This window comes from Lonchura striata, chromosome W (genome assembly GCF_050655825.1).
Source record: "Lonchura striata isolate lonStrDom1 chromosome W, ASM5065582v1, whole genome shotgun sequence".
NCBI lineage: Eukaryota > Metazoa > Chordata > Aves > Passeriformes > Estrildidae > Lonchura > Lonchura striata.
In genome coordinates, this window is record NC_140743.1 from 35,625,829 (window position 1) to 35,646,817 (window position 20,989).

Here is a 20,989-nt window from a genome sequence, read left to right on the forward strand (position 1 = left end):
CAGGACGTTCGACCTTACCTCGGCAGGGAGACCAAGCTTCCTAAGCCGAGTAAAATAGCCAGGCGTGGGGACATGGCCGGAGTTCGAGTGTAAGGCTCAGCAGGACATTCGAACTTACCTCGGCAGGGCTACCAAGCTTCATAAGCCTAGTAGGAGAGTCAGGCAAACGGACTTGGCCAGAGTTCGAGTGTAAGGCTCGGCAGGAGGTTCGACCTTAACTCGGCAGGGAGACCAAGCTTCCTAAGCCTAGTTGGAGTCAAGCAAAGGGGCTTGGCCGGAGTTCGAGTGTAAGGCTCGGCAGGACGTTTGACCTTACCTTGGCATAGAGACCAAGCTTCCTTAGCCCTGTAGGATAGTTAGGCGTGAGGAATTGTTCGGAGTTCGAGTGTAAGGCTCGGCAGGATGTTCGACCTTACCTCAACAGAGAGACCAAGTTTCCTAAGCCTAGTAAGAGTCAGGCAAAGGGACGTGTCCGAAGTTCGAGTGTAAGGCTCGGCAGGACGTTCAACCTTAACTCGGCAGGGAGACCACGCTTCCAAAGCCTAGTAGGAGTCAGGCGAGGGGACTTGGCCAGATTTCGAGTGTAAGGCTCGGCAGGACGTTCGACCTTACCTCGGCAGGGAGACCAAGATTCCTAAGCCTAGTAGGAGAGTCAGGCGAAGGGACTAGGTTGGACTTCGAGTGTAAGGCTCGGCAGGACGTTCGACCTTACCTCAACAGAGAGACCAAGTTTCCTAAGCCCAGTAGGAGTCAAGCTAGGCGACTTGGCTGGAGTTCGAGTGTAAGGCTCGGCAGGACGTACGACCTTCCGTCGGCAGGGAGACGAAGCTTCCTAAGCCTAGTCGGAGAATTAGGCGAGGGGACTTGGCCGGAGTTCGAGAATAAGGCTCGGCAGGACGTTCGACCTTATCTCAACAGAGAGACCAAGTTTCCTAAGCCTAGTAAGAGTCAGGCAAAGGGACTTGGCCGAAGTTCGAGTGTAAGTCTCGGCAGGATGTTCGACCTTACCTCGGCAGGGAGACCAAGCTTCCTGAGCCTAGTATGAGTCAGGCGAGCTGACATGGCCGGAGTTCGAGTCTATGGCTCAGCAGGACGTTCGACCTTACCTTGGCAGGGAGACCAAGCTTCCTAAGCCTAGTAGGAGTCAGGCAAACGGACTTGGCCAGAGTTCGAGTGTAAGGCTCGGCAGGACGTTCGACCTTACCTCGGCAGGGAGACCAAGATACCTAAGCCTAGTAGGAGAGTCAGGCGAAGGGACTAGGTTGGACTTCGAGTGTAAGGCTCGGCAGGACGTTCGACCTTACCTCAACAGAGAGACCAAGTTTCCTAAGCCTAGTAAGAGTCAGGCAAAGGGACTTGGCCGAAGTTCGAGTGTAAGGCTCGGCAGGACGTTCAACCTTAACTCGGCAGGGAGACCACGCTTCCCAATCCTAGTAAAAGTCAGGCGCGGGGACTTGGCCGGAGTTTGAGTGTAAGTCTCGGCAGGATGTTCGACCTTACCTCGGCAGGGAGACCACGCTTTTCAAGCCTAGTAGGAGTCAGGCAAGGGGACTTGGCCGGAGTTCGAGTGTAAGGCTCGGCAGGATGTTCGGCCCTAACTCGGCAGGGAGACCAAGCTTCCTAAGCCTAGTAGGAGTCAGGCAAACGGACTTGGCCAGAGTTCGAGTGTAAGGCTCGGCAGGAGGTTCGACCTTAGCTCGGCAGGGAGACCACGCTTCCCAAGCCTAGTAGGTGTCAGGCGAGGGGACTTGGCCGGAGTTTGAGTGTAAGTCTCGGCAGGATGTTCGACCTTACCTCAGCAGGGAGACCAAGCTTCCTTAGCCTAGTAGGAGTCAGGCAAACGGACTTGGCCAGAGTTCGAGTGTAAGGCTCGGCAGGACGTTCGACCTTACCTCGGCAGGGAGACCAAGATACCTAAGCCTAGTAGGAGTCAGGCAAACGGACTTGGCCAGAGTTCGAGTGTAAGGCTCGGCAGGAGGTTCGACCTTAGCTCGGCAGGGAGACCACGCTTCCCAAGCCTAGTAGGTGTCAGGCGAGGGGACTTGGCCGGAGTTTGAGTGTAAGTCTCGGCAGGATGTTCGACCTTACCTCAGCAGGGAGACCAAGCTTCCTTAGCCTAGTAGGAGTCAGGCAAACGGACTTGGCCAGAGTTCGAGTGTAAGGCTCGGCAGGACGTTCGACCTTACCTCGGCAGGGAGACCAAGATACCTAAGCCTAGTAGGAGAGTCAGGCGAAGGGACTAGGTTGGACTTCGAGTGTAAGGCTCGGCAGGACGTTCGACCTTACCTCAACAGAGAGACCAAGTTTCCTAAGCCTAGTAAGAGTCAGGCAAAGGGACTTGGCCGAAGTTCGAGTGTAAGGCTCGGCAGGACGTTCAACCTTAACTCGGCAGGGAGACCACGCTTCCCAATCCTAGTAAAAGTCAGGCGCGGGGACTTGGCCGGAGTTTGAGTGTAAGTCTCGGCAGGATGTTCGACCTTACCTCGGCAGGGAGACCACGCTTTTCAAGCCTAGTAGGAGTCAGGCAAGGGGACTTGGCCGGAGTTCGAGTGTAAGGCTCGGCAGGACGTTCGAGCTTACCTCGGCAGGGGGACCAAGCTTCCTAAACCTAGTAGGAGTAAGGCGTATGGACTTGTTCGGAGTTCGAGTGTAAGGCTCCGCAGGACGTTCGACCTTACCTCGGCAGGGAGACCAAGCTTCCTAAGCCGAGTAAAATAGCCAGGCGTGGGGACATGGCCGGAGTTCGAGTGTAAGGCTCGGCAGGACATTCGACCTTATCTCGGCAGGGAGACCAAGCTTCCTAAGCCTAGTTGGAGTCAGGCAAAAGGGCTTGGCCAGAGTTTGAGTGTAAGGCTCGGCAGGACGTTCGACCTTACCTCGGCAGGGAGACCAAGATTCCTAAGCCTAGTAGGAGAGTCAGGCGAAGGGTCTAGGTTGGAGTTCGAGTGTGAGGCTCGGCAGGACGTTCGACCTTACCTCGGCAGGGAGACCAACCTTCCTAAGCCCAGTAGGAGTCAAGCTAGGCGACTTGGCTGGAGTTCGAGTGTAAGGCTCGGCAGGACGTACGACCTTCCGTCGGCAGGGAGACGAAGCTTCCTAAGCCTAATCGGAGAATTAGGCGAGGGGACTTGGCCGGAGTTCGAGAATAAGGCTCGGCAGGACGTTCGACCTTATCTCAACAGAGAGACCAAGTTTCCTAAGCCTAGTAAGAGTCAGGCAAAGGGACTTGGCCGAAGTTCGAGTGTAAGTCTCGGCAGGATGTTCGACCTTACCTCGGCAGGGAGACCAAGCTTCCTGAGCCTAGTATGAGTCAGGCGAGGGGACATGGCCGGAGTTCGAGTGTATGGCTCAGCAGGACCTTCGACCTTACCTTGGCAGGGAGACCAAGCTTCCTAAGCCTAGTAGGAGAGTTAGGCGAGGGGACTTGTTCGGAGTTCGACTGTAAGGCTCGGCAGGATGTTCGGCCCTAACTCGGCAGGGAGACCAAGCTTCCTAAGCCTAGTAGGAGTCAGGCAAACGGACTTGGCCAGAGTTCGAGTGTAAGGCTCGGCAGGAGGTTCGACCTTAGCTCGGCAGGGAGACCACGCTTCCCAAGCCTAGTAGGTGTCAGGCGAGGGGACTTGGCCGGAGTTTGAGTGTAAGTCTCGGCAGGATGTTCGACCTTACCTCAGCAGGGAGACCAAGCTTCCTTAGCCTAGTAGGAGTCAGGCAAACGGACTTGGCCAGAGTTTGAGTGTAAGGCTCGGCAGGACGTTCGACCTTACCTCAACAGAGAGACCAAGTTTCCTAAGCCTAGTAAGAGTCAGGCAAAGGGACTTGGCCGAAGTTCGAGTGTAAGGCTCGGCAGGACGTTCAACCTTAACTCGGCAGGGAGACCACGCTTCCCAATCCTAGTAAAAGTCAGGCGCGGGGACTTGGCCGGAGTTTGAGTGTAAGTCTCGGCAGGATGTTCGACCTTACCTCGGCAGGGAGACCACGCTTTTCAAGCCTAGTAGGAGTCAGGCAAGGGGACTTGGCCGGAGTTCGAGTGTAAGGCTCGGCAGGACGTTCGAGCTTACCTCGGCAGGGGGACCAAGCTTCCTAAACCTAGTAGGAGTAAGGCGTATGGACTTGTTCGGAGTTCGAGTGTAAGGCTCCGCAGGACGTTCGACCTTACCTCGGCAGGGAGACCAAGCTTCCTAAGCCGAGTAAAATAGCCAGGCGTGGGGACATGGCCGGAGTTCGAGTGTAAGGCTCAGCAGGACATTCGAACTTACCTCGGCAGGGCTACCAAGCTTCATAAGCCTAGTAGGAGAGTCAGGCAAACGGACTTGGCCAGAGTTCGAGTGTAAGGCTCGGCAGGAGGTTCGACCTTAACTCGGCAGGGAGACCAAGCTTCCTAAGCCTAGTTGGAGTCAAGCAAAGGGGCTTGGCCGGAGTTCGAGTGTAAGGCTCGGCAGGACGTTTGACCTTACCTTGGCATAGAGACCAAGCTTCCTTAGCCCTGTAGGATAGTTAGGCGTGAGGAATTGTTCGGAGTTCGAGTGTAAGGCTCGGCAGGATGTTCGACCTTACCTCAACAGAGAGACCAAGTTTCCTAAGCCTAGTAAGAGTCAGGCAAAGGGACGTGTCCGAAGTTCGAGTGTAAGGCTCGGCAGGACGTTCAACCTTAACTCGGCAGGGAGACCACGCTTCCAAAGCCTAGTAGGAGTCAGGCGAGGGGACTTGGCCGGAGTTTGAGTGTAAGTCTCGGCAGGATGTTCGACCTTACCTCGGCAGGGAGACCAAGCTTCCTGAGCCTAGTAGGTGTCAGGCGAGGGGACATGGCCGGAGTTCGAGTGTATGGCTCAGCAGGACGTTCGACCTTACCTTGGCAGGGAGACCAAGCTTCCTAAGCCTAGTAGGAGAGTTAGGCGAGGGGACTTGTTCGGAGTTCGAGTGTATGACTCGGCAGTACGTTCGACCTTACCTCGGCAGGGAGACCAAGCTTCATAAGCCTAGTAAGAGTAAGGCAAAGGGACTTGGCCGGAGTTCGAGTGTAAGGCTGGGCAGAAGGTTCAACCGTAACTCGGCAGGGAGACGAAGCTTCCCAAGCCTAGTAGGAGTCAGGCGAGCGGACTTTTTCGTAGTTCGAGTGTATGGCTCGGTAGGACGTTCGACCTTACCTTGGCAGGGAGACCAAGCTTCCTAAGCCTAGTAGGAGTCAGGCAAAGGGGCTTGGCCGGAGTTCGAGTGTAAGGCTCGGCAGGACGTTCGAACTTACCTCGGCAGGGAGACCACGCTTCCTGAGCCTAGTAGGAGAGTCAGGCGAGGGGACTTGGCCGGAGTTCGAGTATAAGGCTCGGCAGGACGTTCGACCTTACCTCAACAGAGAGACCAAGCTTCCTAAGCCTAGTAGGAGTCAGGCCAAGGGACTTGGCCAGAGTTCGAGTGTAAGGCTCGGTAGGATGTTCGATGTTACCTCGGCAGGGAGACCAAGCTTCCTAAGCCTAGTAGGAGTCAGGCGAAGAGACTTGGCCAGAGTTCGAGTGTAAGGCTCGGCAGGACGTACGACCTTCCGTCGGCAGGGAGACGAAGCTTCCTAAGCCTAGTCGGAGAATTAGGCGAGGGGACTTGGCCGGAGTTCGAGAATAAGGCTCGGCAGGACGTTCGACCTTATCTCAACAGAGAGACCACGCTTCCCAAGCCTAGTAGGTGTCAGGCGAGGGGACTTGGCCGGAGTTTGAGTGTAAGTCTCGGCAGGATGTTCGACCTTACCTCAGCAGGGAGACCAAGCTTCCTTAGCCTAGTAGGAGTCAGGCAATGGGACTTTTCCGGAGTTCGAGTGTAAGTCTCGGCAGGACGTTCGACCTTACCTCGGCAGGGGGACCAAGCTTCCTAAACCTAGTAGGAGTAAGGCGTAGGGACTTGGCCGGAGTCCGAGTGTAAGGCTCGGCAGGACGTTCGACCTTATCTCGGCAGGGAGACCAAGGTTCCTAAGCCGAGTAAAATAGTCAGGCGTGGGGACATGGCAGGAGTTCGAGTGTAAGGCTCGGCAGGACATTCGACCTTACCTCGGCAGGGAGACCAAGCTTCCTAAGCCTAGTAGGAGTCAGGCGAAGGGACTTGGACAGAGTTCGAGTGTAAGGCTCGGTAGGATGTTCAATGTTACCTCGGCAGGGAGAGCAAGCTTCCTAAGCCTAGTAAGAGTCAGGCGAAGAGACTTGGCCATAGTTCGAGTGTATGGCTCAGCAGGACATTCGAACTTACCTCGGCAGGGAGACCAAGCTTCCTAAGCCTAGTAGGAGAGTCAGGCAAACGGACTTGGCCAGATTTCGAGTGTAAGGCTCGGCAGGACGTTCGACCTTACCTCGGCAGGGAGACCAAGCTTCCTAAGCCCAGTAGGAGTCAAGCTAGGCGACTTGGCTGGAGTTCGAGTGTAAGGCTCGGCAGGACGTACGACCTTCCGTCGGCAGGGAGACGAAGCTTCCTAAGCCTAGTCGGAGAATTAGGCGAGGGGACTTGGCCGGAGTTCGAGAATAAGGCTCGGCAGGACGTTCGACCTTATCTCAACAGAGAGACCAAGTTTCCTAAACCTAGTAAGAGTCAGGCAAAGGGACTTGGCCGAAGTTCGAGTGTAAGTCTCGGCAGGATGTTCGACCTTACCTCGGCAGGGAGACCAAGCTTCCTGAGCCTAGTATGAGTCAGGCGAGGGGACATGGCCGGAGTTCGAGTGTATGGCTCAGCAGGACGTTCGACCTTACCTTGGCAGGGAGACCAAGCTTCCTAAGCCTAGTAGGAGAGTTAGGCGAGGGGACTTGTTCGGAGTTCGACTGTAAGGCTACGCAGGATGTTCGGCCCTAACTCGGCAGGGAGACCAAGCTTCCTAAGCCTAGTAGGAGTCAGGCAAACGGACTTGGCCAGAGTTCGAGTGTAAGGCTCGGCAGGAGGTTCGACCTTAGCTCGGCAGGGAGACCACGCTTCCCAAGCCTAGTAGGTGTCAGGCGAGGGGACTTGGCCGGAGTTTGAGTGTAAGTCTCGGCAGGATGTTCGACCTTACCTCAGCAGGGAGACCAAGCTTCCTTAGCCTAGTAGGAGTCAGGCAAACGGACTTGGCCAGAGTTCGAGTGTAAGGCTCGGCAGGACGTTCGACCTTACCTCGGCAGGGAGACCAAGATTCCTAAGCCTAGTAGGAGAGTCAGGCGAAGGGACTAGGTTGGACTTCGAGTGTAAGGCTCGGCAGGACGTTCGACCTTACCTCAACAGAGAGACCAAGTTTCCTAAGCCTAGTAAGAGTCAGGCAAAGGGACTTGGCCGAAGTTCGAGTGTAAGGCTCGGCAGGACGTTCAACCTTAACTCGGCAGGGAGACCACGCTTCCCAATCCTAGTAAAAGTCAGGCGCGGGGACTTGGCCGGAGTTTGAGTGTAAGTCTCGGCAGGATGTTCGACCTTACCTCGGCAGGGAGACCACGCTTTTCAAGCCTAGTAGGAGTCAGGCAAGGGGACTTGGCCGGAGTTCGAGTGTAAGGCTCGGCAGGACGTTCGAGCTTACCTCGGCAGGGGGACCAAGCTTCCTAAACCTAGTAGGAGTAAGGCGTATGGACTTGTTCGGAGTTCGAGTGTAAGGCTCCGCAGGACGTTCGACCTTACCTCGGCAGGGAGACCAAGCTTCCTAAGCCGAGTAAAATAGCCAGGCGTGGGGACATGGCCGGAGTTCGAGTGTAAGGCTCAGCAGGACATTCGAACTTACCTCGGCAGGGGTACCAAGCTTCATAAGCCTAGTAGGAGAGTCAGGCAAACGGACTTGGCCAGAGTTCGAGTGTAAGGCTCGGCAGGAGGTTCGACCTTAACTCGGCAGGGAGACCAAGCTTCCTAAGCCTAGTTGGAGTCAAGCAAAGGGGCTTGGCCGGAGTTCGAGTGTAAGGCTCGGCAGGACGTTTGACCTTACCTTGGCATAGAGACCAAGCTTCCTTAGCCCTGTAGGATAGTTAGGCGTGAGGAATTGTTCGGAGTTCGAGTGTAAGGCTCGGCAGGATGTTCGACCTTACCTCAACAGAGAGACCAAGTTTCCTAAGCCTAGTAAGAGTCAGGCAAAGGGACGTGTCCGAAGTTCGAGTGTAAGGCTCGGCAGGACGTTCAACCTTAACTCGGCAGGGAGACCACGCTTCCAAAGCCTAGTAGGTGTCAGGCGAGGGGACTTGGCCGGAGTTTGAGTGTAAGTCTCGGCAGGATGTTCGACCTTACCTCGGCAGGGAGACCAAGCTTCCTGAGCCTAGTAGGAGTCAGGCGAGGGGACATGGCCGGAGTTCGAGTGTATGGCTCAGCAGGACGTTCGACCTTACCTTGGCAGGGAGACCAAGCTTCCTAAGCCTAGTAGGAGAGTTAGGCGAGGGGACTTGTTCGGAGTTCGAGTGTATGACTCGGCAGTACGTTCGACCTTACCTCGGCAGGGAGACCAAGCTTCATAAGCCTAGTAAGAGTAAGGCAAAGGGACTTGGCCGGAGTTCGAGTGTAAGGCTGGGCAGAAGGTTCAACCGTAACTCGGCAGGGAGACGAAGCTTCCCAAGCCTAGTAGGAGTCAGGCGAGCGGACTTTTTCGTAGTTCGAGTGTATGGCTCGGTAGGACGTTCGACCTTACCTTGGCAGGGAGACCAAGCTTCCTAAGCCTAGTAGGAGTCAGGCAAAGGGGCTTGGCCGGAGTTCGAGTGTAAGGCTCGGCAGGACGTTCGAACTTACCTCGGCAGGGAGACCACGCTTCCTGAGCCTAGTAGGAGAGTCAGGCGAGGGGACTTGGCCGGAGTTCGAGTATAAGGCTCGGCAGGACGTTCGACCTTACCTCAACAGAGAGACCAAGCTTCCTAAGCCTAGTAGGAGTCAGGCCAAGGGACTTGGCCAGAGTTCGAGTGTAAGGCTCGGTAGGATGTTCGATGTTACCTCGGCAGGGAGACCAAGCTTCCTAAGCCTAGTAGGAGTCAGGCGAAGAGACTTGGCCAGAGTTCGAGTGTAAGGCTCGGCAGGACGTTCGACCTTAACTCGGCAGGGAGACCAAGCTTCCTAAGCCTAGCTGGAGTCAGGCAAAGGGGCTTGGCCGGAGTTCGAGTGTAAGGCTCGGCAGGACGTTCGACCTTACCTCGGCATAGAGACCAAGCTTCCTAAGCCTAGTTGGAGTCAGGCAAAGGGACTTGGCCAGAGTTCGAGTGTAAGGCTCGGCAGGACGTACGACCTTCCGTCGGCAGGGAGACGAAGCTTCCTAAGCCTAGTCGGAGAATTAGGCGAGGGGACTTGGCCGGAGTTCGAGAATAAGGCTCGGCAGGACGTTCGACCTTATCTCAACAGAGAGACCACGCTTCCCAAGCCTAGTAGGTGTCAGGCGAGGGGACTTGGCCGGAGTTTGAGTGTAAGTCTCGGCAGGATGTTCGACCTTACCTCAGCAGGGAGACCAAGCTTCCTTAGCCTAGTAGGAGTCAGGCAATGGGACTTTTCCGGAGTTCGAGTGTAAGTCTCGGCAGGACGTTCGACCTTACCTCGGCAGGGGGACCAAGCTTCCTAAACCTAGTAGGAGTAAGGCGTAGGGACTTGGCCGGAGTCCGAGTGTAAGGCTCGGCAGGACGTTCGACCTTATCTCGGCAGGGAGACCAAGGTTCCTAAGCCGAGTAAAATAGTCAGGCGTGGGGACATGGCAGGAGTTCGAGTGTAAGGCTCGGCAGGACATTCGACCTTACCTCGGCAGGGAGACCAAGCTTCCTAAGCCTAGTAGGAGTCAGGCGAAGGGACTTGGACAGAGTTCGAGTGTAAGGCTCGGTAGGATGTTCAATGTTACCTCGGCAGGGAGAGCAAGCTTCCTAAGCCTAGTAAGAGTCAGGCGAAGAGACTTGGCCATAGTTCGAGTGTATGGCTCAGCAGGACATTCGAACTTACCTCGGCAGGGAGACCAAGCTTCCTAAGCCTAGTAGGAGAGTCAGGCAAACGGACTTGGCCAGATTTCGAGTGTAAGGCTCGGCAGGACGTTCGACCTTACCTCGGCAGGGAGACCAAGCTTCCTAAGCCCAGTAGGAGTCAAGCTAGGCGACTTGGCTGGAGTTCGAGTGTAAGGCTCGGCAGGACGTACGACCTTCCGTCGGCAGGGAGACGAAGCTTCCTAAGCCTAGTCGGAGAATTAGGCGAGGGGACTTGGCCGGAGTTCGAGAATAAGGCTCGGCAGGACGTTCGACCTTATCTCAACAGAGAGACCAAGTTTCCTAAACCTAGTAAGAGTCAGGCAAAGGGACTTGGCCGAAGTTCGAGTGTAAGTCTCGGCAGGATGTTCGACCTTACCTCGGCAGGGAGACCAAGCTTCCTGAGCCTAGTATGAGTCAGGCGAGGGGACATGGCCGGAGTTCGAGTGTATGGCTCAGCAGGACGTTCGACCTTACCTTGGCAGGGAGACCAAGCTTCCTAAGCCTAGTAGGAGAGTTAGGCGAGGGGACTTGTTCGGAGTTCGACTGTAAGGCTACGCAGGATGTTCGGCCCTAACTCGGCAGGGAGACCAAGCTTCCTAAGCCTAGTAGGAGTCAGGCAAACGGACTTGGCCAGAGTTCGAGTGTAAGGCTCGGCAGGAGGTTCGACCTTAGCTCGGCAGGGAGACCACGCTTCCCAAGCCTAGTAGGTGTCAGGCGAGGGGACTTGGCCGGAGTTTGAGTGTAAGTCTCGGCAGGATGTTCGACCTTACCTCAGCAGGGAGACCAAGCTTCCTTAGCCTAGTAGGAGTCAGGTAAACGAACTTGGCCAGAGTTCGAGTGTAAGGCTCGGCAGGACGTTCGACCTTACCTCGGCAGGGAGACCAAGATTCCTAAGCCTAGTAGGAGAGTCAGGCGAAGGGACTAGGTTGGACTTCGAGTGTAAGGCTCGGCAGGACGTTCGACCTTACCTCAACAGAGAGACCAAGTTTCCTAAGCCTAGTAAGAGTCAGGCAAAGGGACTTGGCCGAAGTTCGAGTGTAAGGCTCGGCAGGACGTTCAACCTTAACTTGGCAGGGAGACCACGCTTCCCAATCCTAGTAAAAGTCAGGCGCGGGGACTTGGCCGGAGTTCGAGTGTAAGGCTCGGTAGGATGTTCGATGTTACCTCGGCAGGGAGACCAAGCTTCCTAAGCCTAGTAGGAGTCAGGCGAAGAGACTTGGCCAGAGTTCGAGTGTAAGGCTCGGCAGGACGTTCGACCTTAACTCGGCAGGGAGACCAAGCTTCCGAAGCCTAGCTGGAGTCAGGCAAAGGGGCTTGGCCGGAGTTTGAGTGTAAGGCTCGGCAGGACGTTCGACCTTACCTCGGCATAGAGACCAAGCTTCCTAAGCCTAGTAAGAGTCAGGCAAAGGGACTTAGCCAGAGTTTGAGTGTAAGGCTCGGCAGGACGTTCAACCTTACCTCGGCAGGGAGACCACGCTTCCCAAGCCTAGTAGGAGTCAGGCAATGGGACTTTTCCGGAGTTCGAGTGTAAGGCTCGGCAGGACGTTCGACCTTACCTCGGCAGGGGGACCAAGCTTCCTAAACCGAGTAGGAGTAAGGCGTAGGGACTTGGCCGGAGTTCGAGTGTAAGGCTCGGCAGGACGTTCGACCTTATCTCGGCAGGGAGACCAAGGTTCCTAAGCCGAGTAAAATAGTCAGGCGTGGGGACATGGCAGGAGTTCGAGTGTAAGGCTCGGCAGGACATTCGACCTTACCTCGGCAGGGAGACCAAGCTTCCTAAGCCTAGTAGGAGTCAGGCAAAGGGACTTGGACAGAGTTCGAGTGTAAGGCTCGGTAGGATGTTCAATGTTACCTCGGCAGGGAGACCAAGCTTCCTAAGCCTAGTAAGAGTCAGGCGAAGAGACTTGGCCATAGTTCGAGTGTATGGCTCAGCAGGACATTCGAACTTACCTCGGCAGGGAGACCAAGCTTCCTAAGCCTAGTAGGAGAGTCAGGCAAACGGACTTGGCCAGATTTCGAGTGTAAGGCTCGGCAGGACGTTCGACCTTACCTCGGCAGGGAGACCAAGATTCCTAAGCCTAGTAGGAGAGTCAGGCGAAGGGACTAGGTTGGACTTCGAGTGTAAGGCTCGGCAGGACGTTCGACCTTACCTCAACAGAGAGACCAAGTTTCCTAAGCCCAGTAGGAGTCAAGCTAGGCGACTTGGCTGGAGTTCGAGTGTAAGGCTCGGCAGGACGTACGACCTTCCGTCGGCAGGGAGACGAAGCTTCCTAAGCCTAGTCGGAGAATTAGGCGAGGGGACTTGGCCGGAGTTCGAGAATAAGTCTCGGCAGGACGTTCGACCTTATCTCAACAGAGAGACCAAGTTTCCTAAGCCTAGTAAGAGTCAGGCAAAGGGACTTGGCCGAAGTTCGAGTGTAAGTCTCGGCAGGATGTTCGACCTTACCTCGGCAGGGAGACCAAGCTTCCTGAGCCTAGAATGAGTCAGGCGAGGGGACATGGCCGGAGTTCGAGTGTATGGCTCAGCAGGACGTTCGACCTTACCTTGGCAGGGAGACCAAGCTTCCTAAGCCTAGTAGGAGAGTTAGGCGAGGGGACTTGTTCGGAGTTCGACTGTAAGGCTCGGCAGGATGTTCGGCCCTAACTCGGCAGGGAGACCAAGCTTCCTAAGCCTAGTAGGAGTCAGGCAAACGGACTTGGCCAGAGTTCGAGTGTAAGGCTCGGCAGGAGGTTCGACCTTAGCTCGGCAGGGAGACCACGCTTCCCAAGCCTAGTAGGTGTCAGGCGAGGGGACTTGGCCGGAGTTTGAGTGTAAGTCTCGGCAGGATGTTCGACCTTACCTCAGCAGGGAGACCAAGCTTCCTTAGCCTAGTAGGAGTCAGGCAAACGGACTTGGCCAGAGTTCGAGTGTAAGGCTCGGCAGGAGGTTCGACCTTAGCTCGGCAGGGAGACCACGCTTCCCAAGCCTAGTAGGTGTCAGGCGAGGGGACTTGGCCGGAGTTTGAGTGTAAGTCTCGGCAGGATGTTCGACCTTACCTCAGCAGGGAGACCAAGCTTCCTTAGCCTAGTAGGAGTCAGGCAAACGGACTTGGCCAGAGTTCGAGTGTAAGGCTCGGCAGGACGTTCGACCTTATCTCGGCAGGGAGACCAAGATTCCTAAGCCTAGTAGGAGAGTCAGGCGAAGGGACTAGGTTGGACTTCGAGTGTAAGGCTCGGCAGGACGTTCGACCTTACCTCAACAGAGAGACCAAGTTTCCTAAGCCTAGTAAGAGTCAGGCAAAGGGACTTGGCCGAAGTTCGAGTGTAAGGCTCGGCAGGACGTTCAACCTTAACTCGGCAGGGAGACCACGCTTCCCAATCCTAGTAAAAGTCAGGCGCGGGGACTTGGCCGGAGTTTGAGTGTAAGTCTCGGCAGGATGTTCGACCTTACCTCGGCAGGGAGACCACGCTTTTCAAGCCTAGTAGGAGTCAGGCAAGGGGACTTGGCCGGAGTTCGAGTGTAAGGCTCGGCAGGAGGTTCGACCTTAGCTCGGCAGGGAGACCACGCTTCCCAAGCCTAGTAGGTGTCAGGCGAGGGGACTTGGCCGGAGTTTGAGTGTAAGTCTCGGCAGGATGTTCGACCTTACCTCAGCAGGGAGACCAAGCTTCCTTAGCCTAGTAGGAGTCAGGCAAACGGACTTGGCCAGAGTTCGAGTGTAAGGCTCGGCAGGACGTTCGACCTTATCTCGGCAGGGAGACCAAGATTCCTAAGCCTAGTAGGAGAGTCAGGCGAAGGGACTAGGTTGGACTTCGAGTGTAAGGCTCGGCAGGACGTTCGACCTTACCTCAACAGAGAGACCAAGTTTCCTAAGCCTAGTAAGAGTCAGGCAAAGGGACTTGGCCGAAGTTCGAGTGTAAGGCTCGGCAGGACGTTCAACCTTAACTCGGCAGGGAGACCACGCTTCCCAATCCTAGTAAAAGTCAGGCGCGGGGACTTGGCCGGAGTTTGAGTGCAAGTCTCGGCAGGATGTTCGACCTTACCTCGGCAGGGAGACCACGCTTTTCAAGCCTAGTAGGAGTCAGGCAAGGGGACTTGGCCGGAGTTCGAGTGTAAGGCTCGGCAGGACGTTCGAGCTTACCTCGGCAGGGGGACCAAGCTTCCTAAACCTAGTAGGAGTAAGGCGTATGGACTTGTTCGGAGTTCGAGTGTAAGGCTCCGCAGGACGTTCGACCTTACCTCGGCAGGGAGACCAAGCTTCCTAAGCCGAGTAAAATAGCCAGGCGTGGGGACATGGCCGGAGTTCGAGTGTAAGGCTCGGTAGGACATTCGACCTTATCTCGGCAGGGAGACCAAGCTTCCTAAGCCTAGTTGGAGTCAGGCAAAGGGACTTGGCCAGAGTTCGAGTGTAAGGCTCGGTAGGATGTTCAATGTTACCTCGGCAGGGAGAACAAGCTTCCTAAGCCTAGTAGGAGTCAGGCGAAGAGTCTTGGCCATAGTTCGAGTGTAAGGCTCAGCAGGACATTCGAACTTACCTCGGCAGGGGTACCAAGCTTCATAAGCCTAGTAGGAGAGTCAGGCAAACGGACTTGGCCAGAGTTCGAGTGTAAGGCTCGGCAGGAGGTTCAACCTTACCTCGGCAGGGAGACCAAGATTCCTAAGCCTAGTAGGAGAGTCAGGCGAAGGGACTAGGTTGGAGTTCGAGTGTAAGGCTCGGCAGGACATTCGACCTTACCTCGGCAGGGAGACCAAGCTTCCTAAGCCTAGTTGGAGTCAAGCAAAGGGGCTTGGCCGGAGTTCGAGTGTAAGGCTCGGCAGGACGTTCGACCTTACCTTGGCATAGAGACCAAGCTTCCTTAGCCCTGTAGGATAGTTAGGCGTGAGGAATTGTTCGGAGTTGGAGTGTAAGGCTCGGCAGGATGTTCGACCTTACCTCAACAGAGAGACCAAGTTTCCTAAACCTAGTAGGAGTCAGGCAAAGGGACGTGTCCGAAGTTCGAGTGTAAGGCTCGGCAGGACGTTCAACCTTAACTCGGCAGGGAGACCACGCTTCCAAAGCCTAGTAGGTGTCAGGCGAGGGGACTTGGCCGGAGTTTGAGTGTAAGTCTCGGCAGGATGTTCGACCTTACCTCGGCAGGGAGACCAAGCTTCCTGAGCCTAGTAGGAGTCAGGCGAGGGGACATGGCCGGAGTTCGAGTGTATGGCTCAGCAGGACGTTCGACCTTACCTTGGCAGGGAGACCAAGCTTCCTAAGCCTAGTAGGAGAGTCAGGCGAGGGGACTTGTTCGGAGTTCGAGTGTATGACTCGGCAGTACGTTCGACCTTACCTCGGCAGGGAGACGAAGCTTCATAAGCCTAGTAAGAGTAAGGCAAAGGGACTTGGCCGGAGTTCGAGTGTAAGGCTGGGCAGAAGGTTCAACCGTAACTCGGCAGGGAGACCACGCTTCCCAACCCTAGTAGGAGTCAGGCGAGCGGACTTTTTCGTAGTTCGAGTGTATGGCTCGTTAGGAGGTTCGACCTTACCTTGGCAGGGAGACCAAGCTTCCTAAGCCTAGTAGGAGTCAGGCAAACGGACTTGGCCAGAGTTCGAGTGTAAGGCTCGGCAGGACGTTCGAACTTACCTCGGCAGGGAGACCACGCTTCCTGAGCCTAGTAGGAGAGTCAGGCGAGGGGACTTGGCCAGAGTTCGAGTATAAGGCTCGACAGGACGTTCAACCTTACCTCAACAGAGAGACCAAGCTTCCTAAGCTTAGTAGGAGTCAGGCGAAGAGACTTGGCCAGAGTTCGAGTGTAAGGCTCGGCAGGACGTTCGACCTTAACTCGGCAGGGAGACCAAGCTTCCTAAGCCTAGCTGGAGTCAGGCAAAGGGGCTTGGCCGGAGTTCGAGTGTAAGGCTCGGCAGGACGTTCGACCTTCCCTCGGCATAGAGACCAAGCTTCCTAAGCCTAGTAAGAGTCAGGCAAAGGGACTTAGCCAGAGTTTGAGTGTAAGGCTCGGCAGGACGTTCAACCTTACCTCGGCAGGGAGACCACGCTTCCCAAGCCTAGTAGGAGTCAGGCAATGGGACTTTTCCGGAGTTCGAGTGTAAGGCTCGGCAGGACGTTCGACCTTACCTCGGCAGGGGGACCAAGCTTCCTAAACCTAGTAGGAGTAAGGCGTAGGGACTTGGCCGGAGTTCGAGTGTAAGGCTCGGCAGGACGTTCGACCTTATCTCGGCAGGGAGACCAAGGTTCCTAAGCCGAGTAAAATAGTCAGGCGTGGGGACATGGCAGGAGTTCGAGTGTAAGGCTCGGCAGGACATTCGACCTTACCTCGGCAGGGAGACCAAGCTTCCTAAGCCTAGTAGGAGTCAGGCAAAGGGACTTGGACAGAGTTCGAGTGTGAGGCTCGGTAGGATGTTCAATGTTACCTCGGCAGGGAGACCAAGCTTCCTAAGCCTAGTAAGAGTCAGGCAAACGGACTTGGCCAGATTTCGAGTGTAAGGCTCGGCAGGACGTTCGACCTTATCTCGGCAGGGAGACCAAGGTTCCTAAGCCGAGTAAAATAGTCAGGCGTGGGGACATGGCAGGAGTTCGAGTGTAAGGCTCGGCAGGACATTCGACCTTACCTCAACAGAGAGACCAAGTTTCCTAAGCCTAGTAAGAGTCAGGCAAAGGGACTTGGCCGAAGTTCGAGTGTAAGGCTCGGCAGGACGTTCAACCTTAACTCGGCAGGGAGACCACGCTTCCCAATCCTAGTAAAAGTCAGGCGCGGGGACTTGGCCGGAGTTTGAGTGTAAGTCTCGGCAGGATGTTCGACCTTACCTCGGCAGGGAGACCACGCTTTTCAAGCCTAGTAGGAGTCAGGCAAGGGGACTTGGCCGGAGTTCGAGTGTAAGGCTCGGCAGGACGTTCGAGCTTACCTCGGCAGGGGGACCAAGCTTCCTAAACCTAGTAGGAGTAAGGCGTATGGACTTGTTCGGAGTTCGAGTGTAAGGCTCCGCAGGACGTTCGACCTTACCTCGGCAGGGAGACCAAGCTTCCTAAGCCGAGTAAAATAGCCAGGCGTGGGGAAATGGCCGGAGTTCGAGTGTAAGGCTCGGCAGGACATTCGACCTTATCTCGGCAGGGAGACCAAGCTTCCTAAGCCTAGTTGGAGTCAGGCAAAGGGACTTGGCCAGAATTCGAGTGTAAGGCTCGGCAGGACGTTCGACCTTACCTCGGCAGGGAGACCAAGATTCCTAAGCCTAGTAGGAGAGTCAGGCGAAGGGTCTAGGTTGGAGTTCGAGTGTGAGGCTCGGCAGGACGTTTGACCTTACCTCGGCAGGGAGACCAAGCTTCCTAAGCCCAGTAGGAGTCAAGCTAGGCGACTTGGCTGGAGTTCGAGTGTAAGGCTCGGCAGGACGTACGACCTTCCGTCGGCAGGGAGACGAAGCTTCCTAAGCCTAGTCGGAGAATTAGGCGAGGGGACTTGGCCGGAGTTCGAGAATAAGGCTCGGCAGGACGTTCGACCTTATCTCAACAGAGAGACCAAGTTTCCTAAGCCTAGTAAGAGTCAGGCAAAGGGACTTGGCCGAAGTTCGAGTGTAAGTCTCGGCAGGATGTTCGACCTTACCTCGGCAGGGAGACCAAGCTTCCTGAGCCTAGTATGAGTCAGGCGAGGGGACATGGCCGGAGTTCGAGTGTATGGCTCAGCAGGACGTTCGACCTTACCTTGGCAGGGAGACCAAGCTTCCTAAGCCTAGTAGGAGAGTTAGGCGAGGGGACTTGTTCGGAGTTCGACTGTAAGGCTCGGCAGGATGTTCGGCCCTAACCCGGCAGGGAGACCAAGCTTCCTAAGCCTAGTAGGAGTCAGGCAAACGGACTTGGCCAGAGTTCGAGTGTAAGGCTCGGCAGGAGGTTCGACCTTAGCTCGGCAGGGAGACCACGCTTCCCAAGCCTAGTAGGTGTCAGGCGAGGGGACTTGGCCGGAGTTTGAGTGTAAGTCTCGGCAGGATGTTCGACCTTACCTCAGCAGGGAGACCAAGCTTCCTTAGCCTAGTAGGAGTCAGGCAAACGGACTTGGCCAGAGTTCGAGTGTAAGGCTCGGCAGGACGTTCGACCTTACCTCGGCAGGGAGACCAAGATTCCTAAGCCTAGTAGGAGAGTCAGGCGAAGGGACTAGGTTGGACTTCGAGTGTAAGGCTCGGCAGGACGTTCGACCTTACCTCAACAGAGAGACCAAGTTTCCTAAGCCTAGTAAGAGTCAGGCAAAGGGACTTGGCCGAAGTTCGAGTGTAAGGCTCGGCAGGACGTTCAACCTTAACTCGGCAGGGAGACCACGCTTCCCAATCCTAGTAAAAGTCAGGCGCGGGGACTTGGCCGGAGTTTGAGTGTAAGTCTCGGCAGGATGTTCGACCTTACCTCGGCAGGGAGACCACGCTTTTCAAGCCTAGTAGGAGTCAGGCAAGGGGACTTGGCCGGAGTTCGAGTGTAAGGCTCGGCAGGACGTTCGAGCTTACCTCGGCAGGGGGACCAAGCTTCCTAAACCTAGTAGGAGTAAGGCGTATGGACTTGTTCGGAGTTCGAGTGTAAGGCTCCGCAGGACGTTCGACCTTACCTCGGCAGGGAGACCAAGCTTCCTAAGCCGAGTAAAATAGCCAGGCGTGGGGACATGGCCGGAGTTCGAGTGTAAGGCTCGGCAGGACATTCGACCTTATCTCGGCAGGGAGACCAAGCTTCCTAAGCCTAGTTGGAGTCAGGCAAAGGGACTTGGCCAGAGTTCGAGTGTAAGGCTCGGCAGGACGTTCGACCTTACCTCGGCAGGGAGACCAAGATTCCTAAGCCTAGTAGGAGAGTCAGGCGAAGGGTCTAGGTTGGAGTTCGAGTGTGAGGCTCGGCAGGACGTTCGACTTTACCTCGGCAGGGAGACCAACCTTCCTAAGCCCAGTAGGAGTCAAGCTAGGCGACTTGGCTGGAGTTCGAGTGTAAGGCTCGGCAGGACGTACGACCTTCCGTCGGCAGGGAGACGAAGCTTCCTAAGCCTAGTCGGAGAATTAGGCGAGGGGACTTGGCCGGAGTTCGAGAATAAGGCTCGGCAGGACGTTCGACCTTATCTCAACAGAGAGACCAAGTTTCCTAAGCCTAGTAAGAGTCAGGCAAAGGGACTTGGCCGAAGTTCGAGTGTAAGTCTCAGCAGGATGTTCGGCCCTAACTCGGCAGGGAGACCAAGCTTCCTAAGCCTAGTAGGAGTCAGGCAAACGGACTTGGCCAGAGTTCGAGTGTAAGGCTCGGCAGGAGGTTCGACCTTAGCTCGGCAGGGAGACCACGCTTCCCAAGCCTAGTAGGTGTCAGGCGAGGGGACTTGGCCGGAGTTTGAGTGTAAGTCTCGGCAGGATGTTCGACCTTACCTCAGCAGGGAGACCAAGCTTCCTTAGCCTAGTAGGAGTCAGGCAAACGGACTTGGCCAGAGTTCGAGTGTAAGGCTCGGCAGGACGTTCGACCTTACCTCGGCAGGGAGACCAAGATTCCTAAGCCTAGTAGGAGAGTCAGGCGAAGGGACTAGGTTGGACTTCGAGTGTAAGGCTCGGCAGGACGTTCGACCTTACCTCAACAGAGAGACCAAGTTTCCTAAGCCTAGTAAGAGTCAGGCAAAGGGACTTGGCCGAAGTTCGAGTGTAAGGCTCGGCAGGACGTTCAACCTTAACTCGGCAGGGAGACCACGCTTCCCAATCCTAGTAAAAGTCAGGCGCGGGGACTTGGCCGGAGTTTGAGTGTAAGTCTCGGCAGGATGTTCGACCTTACCTCGGCAGGGAGACCACGCTTTTCAAGCCTAGTAGGAGTCAGGCAAGGGGACTTGGCCGGAGTTCGAGTGTAAGGCTCGGCAGGACGTTCGAGCTTACCTCGGCAGGGGGACCAAGCTTCCTAAACCTAGTAGGAGTAAGGCGTATGGACTTGTTCGGAGTTCGAGTGTAAGGCTCCGCAGGACGTTCGACCTTACCTCGGCAGGGAGACCAAGCTTCCTAAGCCGAGTAAAATAGCCAGGCGTGGGGACATGGCCGGAGTTCGAGTGTAAGGCTCGGCAGGACATTCGACCTTATCTCGGCAGGGAGACCAAGCTTCCTAAGCCTAGTTGGAGTCAGGCAAAGGGACTTGGCCAGAGTTCGAGTGTAAGGCTCGGCAGGACGTTCGACCTTACCTCGGCAGGGAGACCAAGATTCCTAAGCCTAGTAGGAGAGTCAGGCGAAGGGTCTAGGTTGGAGTTCGAGTGTGAGGCTCGGCAGGACGTTCGACTTTACCTCGGCAGGGAGACCAACCTTCCTAAGCCCAGTAGGAGTCAAGCTAGGCGACTTGGCTGGAGTTCGAGTGTAAGGCTCGGCAGGACGTACGACCTTCCGTCGGCAGGGAGACGAAGCTTCCTAAGCCTAGTCGGAGAATTAGGCGAGGGGACTTGGCCGGAGTTCGAGAATAAGGCTCGGCAGGACGTTCGACCTTATCTCAACAGAGAGACCAAGTTTCCTAAGCCTAGTAAGAGTCAGGCAAAGGGACTTGGCCGAAGTTCGAGTGTAAGTCTCGGCAGGATGTTCGGCCCTAACTCGGCAGGGAGACCAAGCTTCCTAAGCCTAGTAGGAGTCAGGCAAACGGACTTGGCCAGAGTTCGAGTGTAAGGCTCGGCAGGAGGTTCGACCTTAGCTCGGCAGGGAGACCACGCTTCCCAAGCCTAGTAGGTGTCAGGCGAGGGGACTTGGCCGGAGTTTGAGTGTAAGTCTCGGCAGGATGTTCGACCTTACCTCAGCAGGGAGACCAAGCTTCCTTAGCCTAGTAGGAGTCAGGCAAACGGACTTGGCCAGAGTTCGAGTGTAAGGCTCGGCAGGACGTTCGACCTTACCTCGGCAGGGAGACCAAGATTCCTAAGCCTAGTAGGAGAGTCAGGCGAAGGGACTAGGTTGGACTTCGAGTGTAAGGCTCGGCAGAACGTTCGACCTTACCTCAACAGAGAGACCAAGTTTCCTAAGCCTAGTAAGAGTCAGGCAAAGGGACTTGGCCGAAGTTCGAGTGTAAGGCTCGGCAGGACGTTCAACCTTAACTCGGCAGGGAGACCACGCTTCCCAATCCTAGTAAAAGTCAGGCGCGGGGACTTGGCCGGAGTTTGAGTGTAA